We start from the raw sequence: 15,316 nt of genomic DNA on the forward strand, positions 1-15,316 counted from the left end.
CTCCAACAAATCGGAGACCTGCACTTTCTACCATAAAGTGCTTCAAACGGCGCCATCTCAATGCTTGAATGGTAGCTGTTGTTGTAGGAAAATTCTGCTAACGGTAGATGTCGATCCCAACTGTTTCCGAAATCAATAACACATGCTCGTAGCATGTCTTCAAGCGTTTGTATCGTCCTTTCGCTCTGCCCATCAGTTTGTGGATGATAGGCAGTACTCATGTCTAGACGAGTTCCTAATGCTTGCTGTAATGTCTGCCAGAATCTTGAAATAAATCTGCCATCCCTATCAGAGATAATAGAGATTGGTATTCCATGTCTGGAGACGACTTCCTTCAAATACAGTCGTGCTAACTTCTCCATCTTGTCATCTTCTCTTATTGGTAGGAAGTGTGCTGATTTGGTGAGACGATCAACTATTACCCAAATAGTATCAAAACCACTTGCAGTCCTTGGCAATTTAGTGATGAAATCCATGGTAATGTTTTCCCATTTCCATTCCGGGATTTCGGGTTGTTGAAGTAGACCTGATGGTTTCTGATGCTCAGCTTTGACCTTAGAACACGTCAAACATTCTCCTACGTATTTAGCAACATCGGCTTTCATACCCGGCCACCAAAAATGTTTCTTGAGATCCTTGTACATCTTCCCCGTTCCAGGATGTATTGAGTATCTGGTTTTATGAGCTTCTCTAAGTACCATTTCTCTCATATCTCCAAATTTTGGTACCCAAATCCTTTCAGCCCTATACCGGGTTCCGTCTTCCCGAATATTAAGATGCTTCTCCGATCCTTTGGGTATTTCATCCTTTAAATTTCCCTCTTTTAAAACTCCTTGTTGCGCCTCCTTTATTTGAGTAGTAATGTTATTATGAATCATTATATTCATAGATTTTACTCGAATGGGTTCTCTGTCCTTCCTGCTCAAGGCATCGGCTACCACATTTGCCTTCCCCGGGTGGTAACGAATCTCAAAGTCGTAATCATTCAATAATTCAATCCACCTACGCTGCCTCATATTCAGTTGTTTTTGATTAAATATGTGTTGAAGACTTTTGTGGTCGGTATATATAATACTTTTGACCCCATATAAGTAGTGCCTCCAAGTCTTTAATGCAAAAACAACCGCGCCTAATTCCAAATCATGCGTCGTATAATTTTGTTCGTGAATCTTCAATTGTCTAGACGCATAAGCAATCACCTTCGTTCGTTGCATTAATACACAACCGAGACCTTGCTTTGATGCATCACAATAAATCACAAAATCATCATTCCCTTCAGGCAATGACAATATAGGTGCCGTAGTTAGCTTTTTCTTCAATAACTGAAACGCTTTCTCTTGTTCATTATTCCATTCAAATTTCTTCCCTTTATGCGTTAATGCAGTCAAGGGCTTTGCTATTCTGGAAAAGTCTTGGATGAACCTTCTGTAGTAACCAGCTAGTCCTAAAAACTGGCGTATGTGTTTCGGAGTTTTCGGGGTTTCCCACTTTTCAACAGTTTCTATCTTTGCCGGATCCACCTTAATACCTTCTTTGTTCACTATGTGACCGAGGAATTGAACTTCTTCCAACCAAAATGCACACTTTGAAAACTTAGCGTACAATTCTTCCTTCCTCAATACTTCTAACACCTTTCTCAAATGTTCACCGTGTTCTTGGTCATTCTTTGAGTAAATAAGTATGTCATCAATGAAAACAATGACAAACTTGTCAAGGTATGGTCCACACACTCGGTTCATAAGGTCCATGAACACAGCTGGTGCATTAGTTAAACTAAACGGCATGACCATAAACTCGTAATGACCGTAACGTGTTCTGAAAGCAGTCTTTGGAATATCATCTTCTTTCACCCGCATTTGATGATACCCGGAACGTAAGTCAATCTTTGAATAAACAGACGAGCCTTGTAGTTGATCAAATAAGTCGTCGATTCTCGGTAGTGGGTAGCGGTTCTTGATGGTAAGTTTGTTCAACTCTCGGTAGTCGATACACAACCTGAATGTACCATCTTTCTTCTTGACAAACAAAACAGGAGCTCCCCACGGTGATGTGCTTGGTCGAATGAAACCACGCTCTAAAAGTTCTTGTAATTGGCTTTGTAGTTCTTTCATCTCGCTGGGTGCGAGTCTGTAAGGAGCACGAGCTATTGGTGCAGCTCCTGGTACAAGATCTATTTGAAATTCAACGGATCGATGTGGGGGTAATCCCGGTAATTCTTTCGGAAATACATCGGGAAATTCTTTTGCAATGGGAACATCATTGATGCTCTTTTCTTCAGTTTGTACTTTCTCGACGTGTGCTAGAACAGCATAGCAACCTTTTCTTATTAGTTTTTGTGCCTTCAAATTACTAATAAGATGTAGCTTCGTGTTGCCCTTTTCTCCGTACACCATTAAGGGTTTTCCTTTTTCTCGTATAATGCGAATTGCATTTTTGTAACAAACGATCTCCGCTTTCACTTCTTTCAACCAGTCCATACCGATTATCACATCAAAACTCCCTAACTCTACTGGTATCAAATCAATCTTAAATGTTTCGCTAACCAGTTTAATTTCTCGATTCCGACATATATTATCTGCTGAAATTAATTTACCATTTGCTAATTCGAGTAAAAATTTACTATCCAAAGGCGTCAATGGACAACTTAATTTAGCACAAAAATCTCTACTCATATAGCTTCTATCCGCACCCGAATCAAATAAAACGTAAGCAGATTTATTGTCAATAAGAAACGTACCCGTAACAAGCTCCGGGTCTTCCTGTGCCTCTACCGCATTAATATTGAAAACTCTTCCACGGCCTTGTCCATTCGTGTTCTCCTGGTTCGGGCAATTTCTAATAATGTGGCCTGGTTTTCCACATTTATAACAAACTACATTGGCATAACTTGCTCCGACACTACTTGCTCCGCCATTACTCGTTCCGACACCATTTGTTCCTTTCGTTCTATTAACCCCTGGTCCGTAGACCTCACACTTCGCCGCGCTATGACCATTTCTTTTACACTTGTTGCAAAATTTGGTGCAGAACCCCGAGTGATTCTTTTCACACCTTTGGCATAGCTGCTTCTGATTGTTGTTGTTGTTGCGGTTATTATTATTGTTGGGATGATTGTTGTAGTTGCTGTTGTTGTTGTTGTTGTTGTTGTTGGGCCGTTTGTTGTAGTTGCGATTGATGTTGCGATTGTTGGGATAATTGTTGCGATTATTGTTGTAATTGCTGTTGTTGTTGTATTGGTGATTCTTATCACCGTTTTCCTCCCACTTTCTTTTGACTTGCTTCACATTGGCCTCTTCAGCAGTCTGTTCTTTAATTCTTTCTTCAATCTGGTTCACTAGTTTGTGAGCCATTCTACATGCCTGTTGTATGGAGGCGGGCTCGTGTGAACTTATATCTTCTTGGATTCTTTCCGGTAATCCTTTCACAAACGCGTCGATCTTCTCTTCCTCATCTTCGAATGCTCCCGGACACAATAGGCATAATTCTGTGAATCGTCTTTCGTACGTGGTAATATCAAATCCTTGGGTTCGTAACCCTCTAAGTTCTGTCTTGAGCTTATTGACCTCGGTTCTGGGACGGTACTTCTCGTTCATCAAGTGCTTGAATGCTGACCACGGTAGTGCGTACGCATCATCTTGTCCCACTTGCTCTAGATAGGTATTCCACCATGTTAACGCAGAACCTGTGAAGGTATGCGTAGCGTACTTCACTTTGTCCTCTTCAGTACACTTACTTATGGCAAACACCGATTCAACCTTCTCGGTCCACCGTTTCAATCCGATCGGTCCTTCGGTTCCATCAAATTCCAAAGGTTTGCAGGCAGTGAATTCTTTGTAGGTGCATCCTACACGATTTCCTGTACTGCTAGATCCAAGGTTATTGTTGGTATGTAGCGCAGCCTGTACTGCGGCTATGTTTGAAGCTAGAAAAGTACGGAATTCCTCTTCATTCATATTCACGGTGTGTCGAGTAGTCGGTGCCATTTCCTTCAAAATAGTTAAATGGAACAAGTTAATCATACAGAATATTAAGAGTAGTTAATAGTATTTCGTAGCATAATATGAACTCATTTATAAAAGCTTTTTCTTCATATTAGCGTTTTATAAGTTTAAATTCGGGTAGTACCTACCCGTTAAGTTCATACTTAGTAGCTAATATACAATTCAACTACTACAATTCTATATGAAAAACTGATTATAATAATATTTCGCGTTCAAACTTTTATACAATATTTTACAAACTTACAATACCGCTTATTTTACATAAAGCATGAAATATAGCACACAATAACTTTGATACAAGATAGTTGTGAAGACAATTCTAGCTAGTACACAAGTCGTTCAGCAAAGGTAATAAAGACACGTAATTCATACGTCCAGAAACAAGTCATGCATTCTGGTTTTACTAGGACTACTTCCCATCCTTGGTCTTGTGCAACATAACCGTTATGGCCGTTGATAAGACAGCGTGTTGTAACGTCATCAAAGGGACGAGGGTTACGTAATGTCCAACAGTCCCGTAATAATCTAAAAACCTCATTTCTTACCCCAATTACCGACTCCGTCACTTGTGGAAACGTTTTGTTTAATAGTTGTAGCCCGATGTTCTTGTTCTCACTTTGGTGAGAAGCGAACATTACTAATCCGTAAGCATAACATGCTTCTTTATGTTGCATGTTAGCCGCTTTTTCTAAATCACGAAGTCCAATATTCGGATATATTGAGTCAAAATAATTTCTTAACCCGTTGCGTAAAATAGCATTTGGGTTCCCCGCAATATATGCGTCAAAGTAAACACATCGTAACTTATGGGTTTCCCAATGTGATATCCCCCATCTTTCAAACGAAAGTCTCTTATAAACCAAGACATTCTTGGAACGTTCTTCGAATGTCTTACAAACTGATCTCGCCTTAAATAGTTGTGCCGAAGAATTCTGGCCGACTCTAGACAAGATTTCATCAATCATGTCTCCGGGTAGGTCTCTTAAAATATTGGGTTGTCTATCCATTTTGTGTTTTTAAACTGTAAAATAGACAAGAGTTAGATTCATAAAAAAAATACTTATTAATACAAGCAATTTTTTTTACATATATCATAAAGCATAAGAACACTATATTACATATATTACACCACATGAATACAACTATCTTATTCCGACTCGCTCGTTTCTTCTTCTTCGGTTTTGGTTCGTTTTGCCAAGTTTCTAGGGATATATGATGTTCCCCTAATACGAGCCGTCGTTGTCCACATTGGTTTAGAAAAACCTGGTGGTTTAGAGGTTCCCGGGTCATTGTTACAACTTAAGGACTTCGGGGGTTGACGATACATATAAAGTTCATCGGGGTTGGAATTAGATTTCTCTATTTTTATGCCCTTTCCCTTATTATTTTCTTTTGCCTTTTTAAATTCAGTTGGGGTAATTTCTATAACATCATCGGAATTCTCGTCGGAATCCGATTCATCGGAGAATTGGTAATCCTCCCAATATTTTGCTTCCTTGGCGGAAACACCATTGACCATAATTAACTTTGGTCGGTTGGTTGAGGATTTTCTTTTACTTAACCGTTTTATTATTTCCCCCACCGGTTCTATTTCTTCATCCGGTTCCGATTCTTCTTCCGGTTCCGATTCTTCTTCCGGTTCCGACTCTTCTTCCGGTTCCTCTTCGGAAACTTGTGAATCAGTCCACAAATCATTCCAATTTACATTTGACTCTTCATTATTATTAGGTGAGTCAATGGGACTTGTTCTAGAGGTAGACATCTATCACATAATATCAAACACGTTAAGAGATTAATATATCACATAATATTCATATGTTAAAAATATATAGTTTCCAACAAAAATGTTAAGCAATCATTTTTAAAGAAAACACGGTCGAAGTCCAGACTCACTAATGCATCCTAACAAACTCGATAAGACACACTAATGCAAATTTTCTGGTTCTCTAAGACCAACGCTCGGATACCAACTGAAATGTCCCGTTCTTATTGATTAAAAACGTTCCATATTAATTGATTTCGTTGCGAGGTTTTGACCTCTATATGAGACGTTTTTCAAAGACTACATTCACTTTAAAACAAACCATAACCTTTATTTCATCAATAAAGGTTTAAAAAGCTTTACGTAGATTATCAAATAATGATAATCTAAAATATCCTGTTTACACACGACCATTACATAATGGTTTACAATACAAATATGTTACAACAAAATAAGTTTCTTGAATGCAGTTTTTACACAATATCATACAAGCATGGACTCCAAATCTCGTCCTTATTTAAGTATGCGACAGTGGAAGCTCTTAATAATCACCTGAGAATAAACATGCTTAAAACGTCAACAAAAATGTTGGTGAGTTATAGGTTTAACCTATATATATCAAATCATAATAATAGACCACAAGATTTCATATTTCAATACACATCCCATACATAGAGATAAAAATCATTCATATGGTGAACACCTGGTAACCGACATTAACAAGATGCTTATATAAGAATATCCCCATCATTCCGGGACACCCTTCGGATATGATATAAATTTCGAAGTACTAAAGCATCCGGTACTTTGGATGGGGTTTGTTAGGCCCAATAGATCTATCTTTAGGATTCGCGTCAATTAGGGTGTCTGTTCCCTAATTCTTAGATTACCAGACTTAATAAAAAGGGGCATATTCGATTTCGATAATTCAACCATGGAATGTAGTTTCACGTACTTGTGTCTATTTTGTAAATCATTTATAAAACCTGCATGTATTCTCATCCCAAAAATATTAGATTTTAAAAGTGGGACTATAACTCACTTTCACAGATTTTTACTTCGTCGGGAAGTAAGACTTGGCCACTGGTTGATTCACGAACCTATAACAATATATACATATATATCAAAGTATGTTCAAAATATATTTACAACACTTTTAATATATTTTGATGTTTTAAGTTTATTAAGTCAGCTGTTCTCGTTAGTAACCTATAACTAGTTGTCCACAGTTAGATGTACAGAAATAAATCGATAAATATTATCTTGAATCAATCCACGACCCAGTGTATACGTATCTCAGTATTGATCACAACTCAAACTATATATATTTTGGAATCAACCTCAACCCTGTATAGCTAACTCCAACATTTACATATAGAGTGTCTATGGTTGTTCCGAAATATATATAGATGTGTCGACATGATAGGTCGAAACATTGTATACGTGTCTATGGTATCTCAAGATTACATAATATACAATACAAGTTGATTAAGTTATGGTTGGAATAGATTTGTTACCAATTTTCACGTAGCTAAAATGAGAAAAATTATCCAATCTTGTTTTACCCATAACTTCTTCATTTTAAATTCGTTTTGAGTGAATCAAATTGCTATGGTTTCATATTGAACTCTATTTTATGAATCTAAACAGAAAAAGTATAGGTTTATAGTCGGAAAAATAAGTTACAAGTCGTTTTTGTAAAGGTAGTCATTTCAGTCGAAAGAACGACGTCTAGATGACCATTTTAGAAAACATACTTCCACTTTGAGTTTAACGATAATTTTTGGATATAGTTTCATGTTCATAATAAAAATCATTTTATCAGAATAACAACTTTTAAATCAAAGTTTATCATAGTTTTTAATTAACTAACCCAAAACAGCCCGCGGTGTTACTACGACGGCGTAAATCCTGTTTTACGGTGTTTTTCGTGTTTCCAGGTTTTAAGTCATTAAGTTAGCATATCATATAGATATAGAACATGTGTTTAGTTGATTTTAAAAGTCAAGTTAGAAGGATTAACTTTTGTTTGCGAACAAGTTTAGAATTAACTAAACTATGTTCTAGTGATTACAAGTTTAAACCTTCGAATAAGATAGCTTTATATGTATGAATCGAATGATGTTATGAACATCATTACTACCTTAATTTCCTTGGATAAACCTACTGGAAAAGAGAAAAATGGATCTTGCTTCAATGGATCCTTGGATGGCTCGAAGTTCTTGAAGCAGAATCATGACACGAAAACAAGTTCAAGTAAGATCATCACTTGAAATAAGATTGTTATAGTTATAGAAATTGAACCAAAGTTTGAATATGATTATTACCTTGTATTAGAATGATAACCTACTGTAAGAAACAAAGATTTCTTGAGGTTGGATGATCACCTTACAAGATTGGAAGTGAGCTAGCAAACTTGAAAGTATTCTTGATTTTATGAAACTAGAACTTTTGGAATTTATGAAGAACACTTAGAACTTGAAGATAGAACTTGAGAGAGATCAATTAGATGAAGAAAATTGAAGAATGAAAGTGTTTGTAGGTGTTTTTGGTCGTTGGTGTATGGATTAGATATAAAGGATATGTAATTTTGTTTTCATGTAAATAAGTCATGAATGATTACTCATATTTTTGTAATTTTATGAGATATTTCATGCTAGTTGCCAAATGATGGTTCCCACATGTGTTAGGTGACTCACATGGGCTGCTAAGAGCTGATCATTGGAGTGTATATACCAATAGTACATACATCTAAAAGCTGTGTATTGTACGAGTACGAATACGGGTGCATACGAGTAGAATTGTTGATGAAACTGAACGAGGATGTAATTGTAAGCATTTTTGTTAAGTAGAAGTATTTTGATAAGTGTATTGAAGTCTTTCAAAAGTGTATAAATACATATTAAAACACTACATGTATATACATTTTAACTGAGTCGTTAAGTCATCGTTAGTCGTTACATGTAAGTGTTGTTTTGAAACCTTTAGGTTAACGATCTTGTTAAATGTTGTTAACCCAATGTTTATAATATCAAATGAGATTTTAAATTATTATATTATCATGATATTATCATGTATGAATATCTCTTAATATGATATATATACATTAAATGTCTTTACAGCGATAATCGTTACATATATGTCTCGTTTAAAAATCATTAAGTTAGTAGTCTTGTTTTTACATATGTAGTTCATTGTTAATATACTTTATGATATGTTTTCTTATCATAGTATCATGTTAACTATATATATATATATCCATATATATGTCATCATATAGTTTTTACAAGTTTTAACGTTCGTGAATCACCGATCAACTTGGGTGGTCAATTGTCTATATGAAACATATTTCAATTAATCAAGTCTTAACAAGTTTGATTGCTTAACATGTTGGAAACATTTAATCATGTAAATATCAATCTCAATTAATATATATAAACATGGAAAAGTTAGGGTCACTACATATTTCACATTAACACTATACAACTTCAGGGTCCTAACATGGGTTGGTAATCATATCTACTATGATTGAGTTGATCAGAATAACGATTTAGTCGTTGAATAATTGGGGAACACTGAACCAGATAAGTGAATTTCAACAAAATTCTTGAATATCGGGATTGAAACAAGTATTAAATTACGGAATTTGGGTAAATTAGTGTAATCCGAGTTGATTTGGCTATGTTGTAGTGATGAAATTAGCTAAGTTTGTGTATTCTAAGGTAAATGATAGCCATTATTCAGTGTTTTAGAGTGAGTTGATCTAGGAAATTTGATGAAAGTGACTCGAGAATAACCTCAAATCATGATTGACAGATATAATGTAGTGGGTCATTAGTAGTGACTCGAGAGTTAGTGTGTAAAACCTAGACATGAGATGCAATATTCGTGGTATTTCGTAAGATTATTGATAGATCAAGTTTGGAATTCAGATAAAATTATACTTGTTCAGTTATTAGATAGCGGCAGTTTGTCAGCATTGAATTTCTTTAGCTAGTAGTAAAGACTGTTTTCTAGACCAGAATGTGAAGAACGATTCGGATATCGTGTAGTGTAAGTAAGTAAGTTTGCATATCGGCATATAGCGGGTCTTGACCCGTGGGTAGTAGACTAGCAGATGGTGTGTTTGACTTAGACCGATAAGATAACTTTTGACCTACGAGAATGAACGGAGCTTGTAAGGCATATGACGGTAGGACATGATTTGACTTAGTTCACGTTGTGGCGGTTTGTAATACCCATAACCTTTGTTGATTTGATGATGTAGAATTGTGGGCTTAACTAAGTTGCGTCTTCATGTGACACGTTGACAACAGACTGATGACTTAGAATAAACTGAATATAAGATTTGATGGGTTAACTTTATGGGTAATCTCGAAATTTGATGGATCAGTCCGATTCAATGAAATTGACAGTGTATAACCATCGGTATCTTCAGAAAGTGGGGTGTAGTGACAGTTAGACGTGAAACTTTTTGTGGAAGTCAATTAAGTTGATGATGGGTCTATATTATACTTTTGGGTTGTCTTGTATTTGAATGAATGTTGATTGCATCTAGTGTTGAATTATTTAATCGTTATCCTCTTAGCATATCGCTAGGATAAAAGATGACGTGCACGGCCCTTATTAAACAGTTGATTGTTGGTTCTTGGTTACCCCTTCAAGCGATAATTGTGATGCTATAGACAATTGCGGAATAAATTATCTGAATGTTGTGTTGCATGATTGGAGTTGGTCGTAATAGAAAGGGTTAGCATTGACTTAGTGACGGTGAGTTTTTAAATTAATGATTTTCGCTTATAGGATGGCAGATGAGGAAACTAATGAACCTTGGTAATACTTGTTATCTTAGGATGTGTTTCGGTGTAGCTACCGGTGTGACCAATTGTGTTGGTATTTGTTACCTGTGACCCGTGTTGGCTATGACTTAGTAGATTTCGAGGATGGAATCTCTTTAAGGGGGTAGATTTGTAACACCCTCGAAGCGGGCCTAGCTGTTAGATTACTATTTTACCCTCAGGTTGTGTGGTGTTATTATATGCTTTTATTCTAATTTTATATTTTGTATTGTTTAATGTTGTGGATAGGACCAGTTTGTGACAAGGGTCATAGAACAGGTTTGTTTATTTAATTTGGACTTCATTTGGGTCACCAAATGAGATACGAAAGAATTCAGATAACTGATAAATACCCGTGTGTTGTGATGTATAGGTTTTTAACCCTTAAGTGTGTAGGCGGGGAGAATTATCTTCATTTTTCTAGATTCTTCCCCAAATATTACTCCCGTACGTTCATCTCCATCTCACCAAACCCTAATCATCAAAACTTGTTCTTGGGCTCAAATTGATCTTAGAATCGTGTTCTTTGTTGTCTACTAATTCTAACAAGGTAAGAATCACAAGCCTTCATGCTTTAATCTTTGAGAAAATGGAGTTTTGTGTTAGTTTTTACAAAGTGTGTAATTTGGGTCAAAAAGGTTAGATTTAATGTTGTTTGAGTCCAAATCTTGTGGGTTTATGTTTCTACATATTTAGTGTCTTTGATTTGGTCAGTTTTGAGGTCGTAATCGAGCTCTAGAGCAAGAATTGGTTGAATTTGGGTGAAACCCGTCACTTTGCTCTTCAGCTTCTGCAGATAAACACAGTCGGCTGACTGTCTCTTGACCATCGACCGACTGACTCGACCATCGACCGACTGACTCGACCATCGACCGACTGACTCGACCATCAGCCGAGTGTGTCTGTGAGAAACCATCGACCGAGTGTCTAGATAGTCGACCGAGTGAGTGTTAACAGTCGGCCGACTGTCTCTGACAGTCGACCGATTGTATTTGGCAGTGTAATATTTTACCAAGTGTTGATTTTTTAGCCGTTATGTTGCCCGTTTGTATATTGATGATCATAATATTATAACTAACTTGTGAGTATCGTTTTCAGGTGATACAGACGAGGAGAAGACTCGGTGACATTAGACTACCGAGTGATGTCGGTATTGGTGAGTGGGACTAACTGGAGAATATAGTATAGAGAAGCATGTTATATTATGATTGCCATGCTTGTTAGATATACTTATTATTGTGGTTAGTAAGTACGTTGTAATAACTGCATGTTAGTTGATGCTTGTCTGCTGGAGCCCAGTGCATCCCTATTGTGTGGTAGCCTCGATAGGAGAGATCAACCTACGGCTTGGGTTCCTCATGTCGTAGCCTAGACAATCGAGGTGTATATATATATGTGAATGACGCGTTCGTCGCGTGTGGATTATATATATACACACGGTGGTAGAAGAACTTCTGGTAAGCCCCAGTCCGATCAGCTGGTGGTTAATGGTTTGGCCGAGCTGCCAGAGTCTCTGTAGATGGCACTTGGGTGATGTTTGTGTGTTAGACTTTGCGACATGATTAGTATGAAAGTTCCTGTATACTATTGCTAGTAGTTGGTTGCACTAACTTAGCTTCGTGCTAATCCCCCACATCTTCCCTGCAGGTTATGGATTTATTGTATGCTAGTTATCAGGGCGAAGATGGGATGTTGGAAGATATGTTTGACAAAGCCGGAAACTCTGATGTCGCGTCTTTTCTATTAAAGTTGTATTTACGTTTTAATATAACACCCGGTCATTTATTTATTAACGTGTTATCATTAAGCGGATTATATATATATATATATATATATATATATATATATATATATATATATATATATATATATATATATATATATATATATATATATATATATATATACATTTTTAACTTATGTATTAGTTAAATTGGTCTTCCGCTATATTATTATAAAAAAAAAAATCTGGGGTGTTATAAAGGTTTAGGTATATCCATTCTATAAATAAATAAATAACTTGTGTAAAATTGTATCGTATTTAATAGTATTTCGTAGTAAAATATAATCTATTTCGTACTACACCTCGCACACATCAAGTATTTTTGGCGCCGCTGCCGGGGAGTAAACGCCGAAAGCGAAACGCTATATTCTAAAAAAAAAATTAGTTTTAAGCCATTTTTGTAAAAATATATTTATAGAAGTTTTAAATTTAAAAAAAAAACAAAACAAACAAAAAAATTATATATCTATATTTTTAATTGTTTAATTTAAAAAGTTTATATTTTTTATTTCTTTTGTTAAAAGTTATAAGAACTAATAAGTAATATTTTATTTTTATTTTTTAAAAATATATAAGTTTTATTTAAATTATATTTTCTATAAATTAAAATCAGAAAATTAAAATCAAAATAAAAATTAAATTAAAATTTAGTTGGGCCGAAGCCTGTGAAGCCCAAAATCCGGCTTGGTATCTCATATCATGCGATCGCATTATCCATCAGCCTAATTCTCATGCGATCGCATGAGGGTTGCTGACAGCAAACCTAGTACGCCATAAATGCTGAATTAGGGTTTATAATTTAATTATTAATTATAATTAGGGTTTAATTAAAATATTAATTAGTTTATCTTAGTTTTATTTTTAGTTTTAATTAGTATTATTAAGTTTAATAATTATTATTAAATATATAGAATAATATTTTTATTATAATATAAAAATAATATTTTTATAAAATTGTATTTTTATCAACTTAGTTTCTTTTTGTATTTTGTATTTTTTTTATCATTTTTCGTTTATTCGTAGTATTTAATATTTGTCGTTTGTAGTAATTAGTTCTAAACTTAGTTTTTGCCGTAGTTATTTTATATTTCTAGATTTTAGGGTTTGCTGTAAAATCCCTTAAGTGTTTTTTCTTTAGATTAAGATTTAGGTGCTTTAGAATTTTGCGACGCAGTCTTTAGATTTTAGTGCCTAATTAATTAATTGTCGTTTTCCGTTTAGAATTCCTTTTAAGCTTTAATACCTTTAGGCGCAACTTTTTAGATTTAGTTTTAGACTTTTTAAGTTTCGACGTTTGTTTTTCGACTTTTTATTTTTCGACGTTTTTCGACGCATTCTTTTTCTTTCTCATTTCTACCTCTAGTTTTTAGGACATAGAACTTTTAAAATCTTTAAATTTTGACGAAAAATTATTTTAAGCGATTAAATTGATAGACATCCAAAATTTTCTGGTTCGTAGTAATAGTTGGATTTGTTAGTGGCGAGTTGTGGGCTTCCGATTTAAAGGGTCCTGGCTACCTGCTGCATCTATTGACTATTCGAAACGTGGGCAAAATCAGAAAAGTCTATTGATTTGATAACTTTAATAATTTTTATATTTATAACTAATAGGATATTCAGTGAATGCACCGAGCAAAACATTCACCACCTTTCATACGTTCACCACCTGTAACTCGATCAAGACATCTAGCCAATATTATCGCCATTGATTTTTCTTTAGAATCATCATCAAGTAGAACAAGTACTCCAATTCAAAAATCCGATAATTCATTTTTTGAACCCGACTTCACAATTGAGAACCCAGAGGATATTCAAAGACAATTCCAAGATCCTGAACCACTAATCATTCCTCCTGAACCACAAACCATTAAATCAGAATCTTCTAGTGATTCGGATTCAACAAATTCAGATATGGCAGAAACGGAACCTCAAAGTATGGAAGACCGAATGAGAGCCACACGCACGGGCCAAGGTCACGCCATTATTAAGCCAGATGTTAATGCGCCAGATTATGAAATCAAAGGACAAATCCTACATATGGTAACTAATCAGTGCCAATTTAGTGGTACACCAAAAGAAGATCCAAACGAACATCTTCGAACCTTTAATAGGATCTGTACTCTATTCAAAATCAGAGAAATTGAGGTTGAACAGATCTATCTCATGTTGTTTCCGTAGACTTTAAAGGGAGAAGCCAAAGATTAGTTAGAATCGTTACCTGAAAGAGCTATTGATACATGGGATGTTTTAGTTGAGAAATTTCTTAAAAGATTCTTTCCGGCATCTAAAGCCGTGAGACTTCAAGGAGAAATTGCCACGTTCATGCAAAATCCAAATGAAACGTTATATGAGGCATGGACAAGATTCGGAAAAATGTTGAGAGGATGTCCTCAACATGGTCTAGATACTTATCAAATAGTTCAAATATTTTACAAAGGAGTCGACGTCACCACACGAAAAGACATCGACACAGCAGCTGGTGGTTCCATTATGAAGAAAACCGCAATCGAAGCTCACAAGATAATTGATAATACAGCCTTCCACTCTCATGAGTGGCATCAGGAAAAAGATATCTTTCATACATCTAAAGCGGCTAGAGCCGATTCTAGCCATGACTTTGATTCTGTTTCCGCAAAAATAGATGCTTTCGAGAGATGAATGGAAAAGATGAATAAAGATATTCACGCAATACGAATCAGTTGTGAGCAATGCGGTGGACCACACTTAATGAAAGATTGTCACATCGAGCAAACGATGGAACAACGTGAGAATATTTCCTACATGAACCAAAGGCCGGGAAATAATTATCAAAATAATTATCAACCGCCAAGGCCAAACTTCAATCGAAAACAAAACATTCTTTACAATCCAAATGGACCCAACAATAACTCGTAAAATCAACAAGGTCAGAATAACCAACCAACTCAAAACA

General features: G+C 35.4%; 1 non-coding gene across 1 annotated transcript; it reads right to left on the minus strand.

The window, feature by feature from the left end:
• Positions 1-14,679: 14,679 nt before the first annotated feature.
• On the minus strand, positions 14,680-14,786 carry LOC139886912 (small nucleolar RNA R71). Its single transcript, XR_011772772.1, has one exon. It is a non-coding gene; the product is annotated as a small nucleolar RNA R71 (small nucleolar RNA).
• Positions 14,787-15,316: the final 530 nt, after the last annotated feature.

Source organism: Rutidosis leptorrhynchoides, chromosome 1 (genome assembly GCF_046630445.1).
Source record: "Rutidosis leptorrhynchoides isolate AG116_Rl617_1_P2 chromosome 1, CSIRO_AGI_Rlap_v1, whole genome shotgun sequence".
NCBI lineage: Eukaryota > Viridiplantae > Streptophyta > Magnoliopsida > Asterales > Asteraceae > Rutidosis > Rutidosis leptorrhynchoides.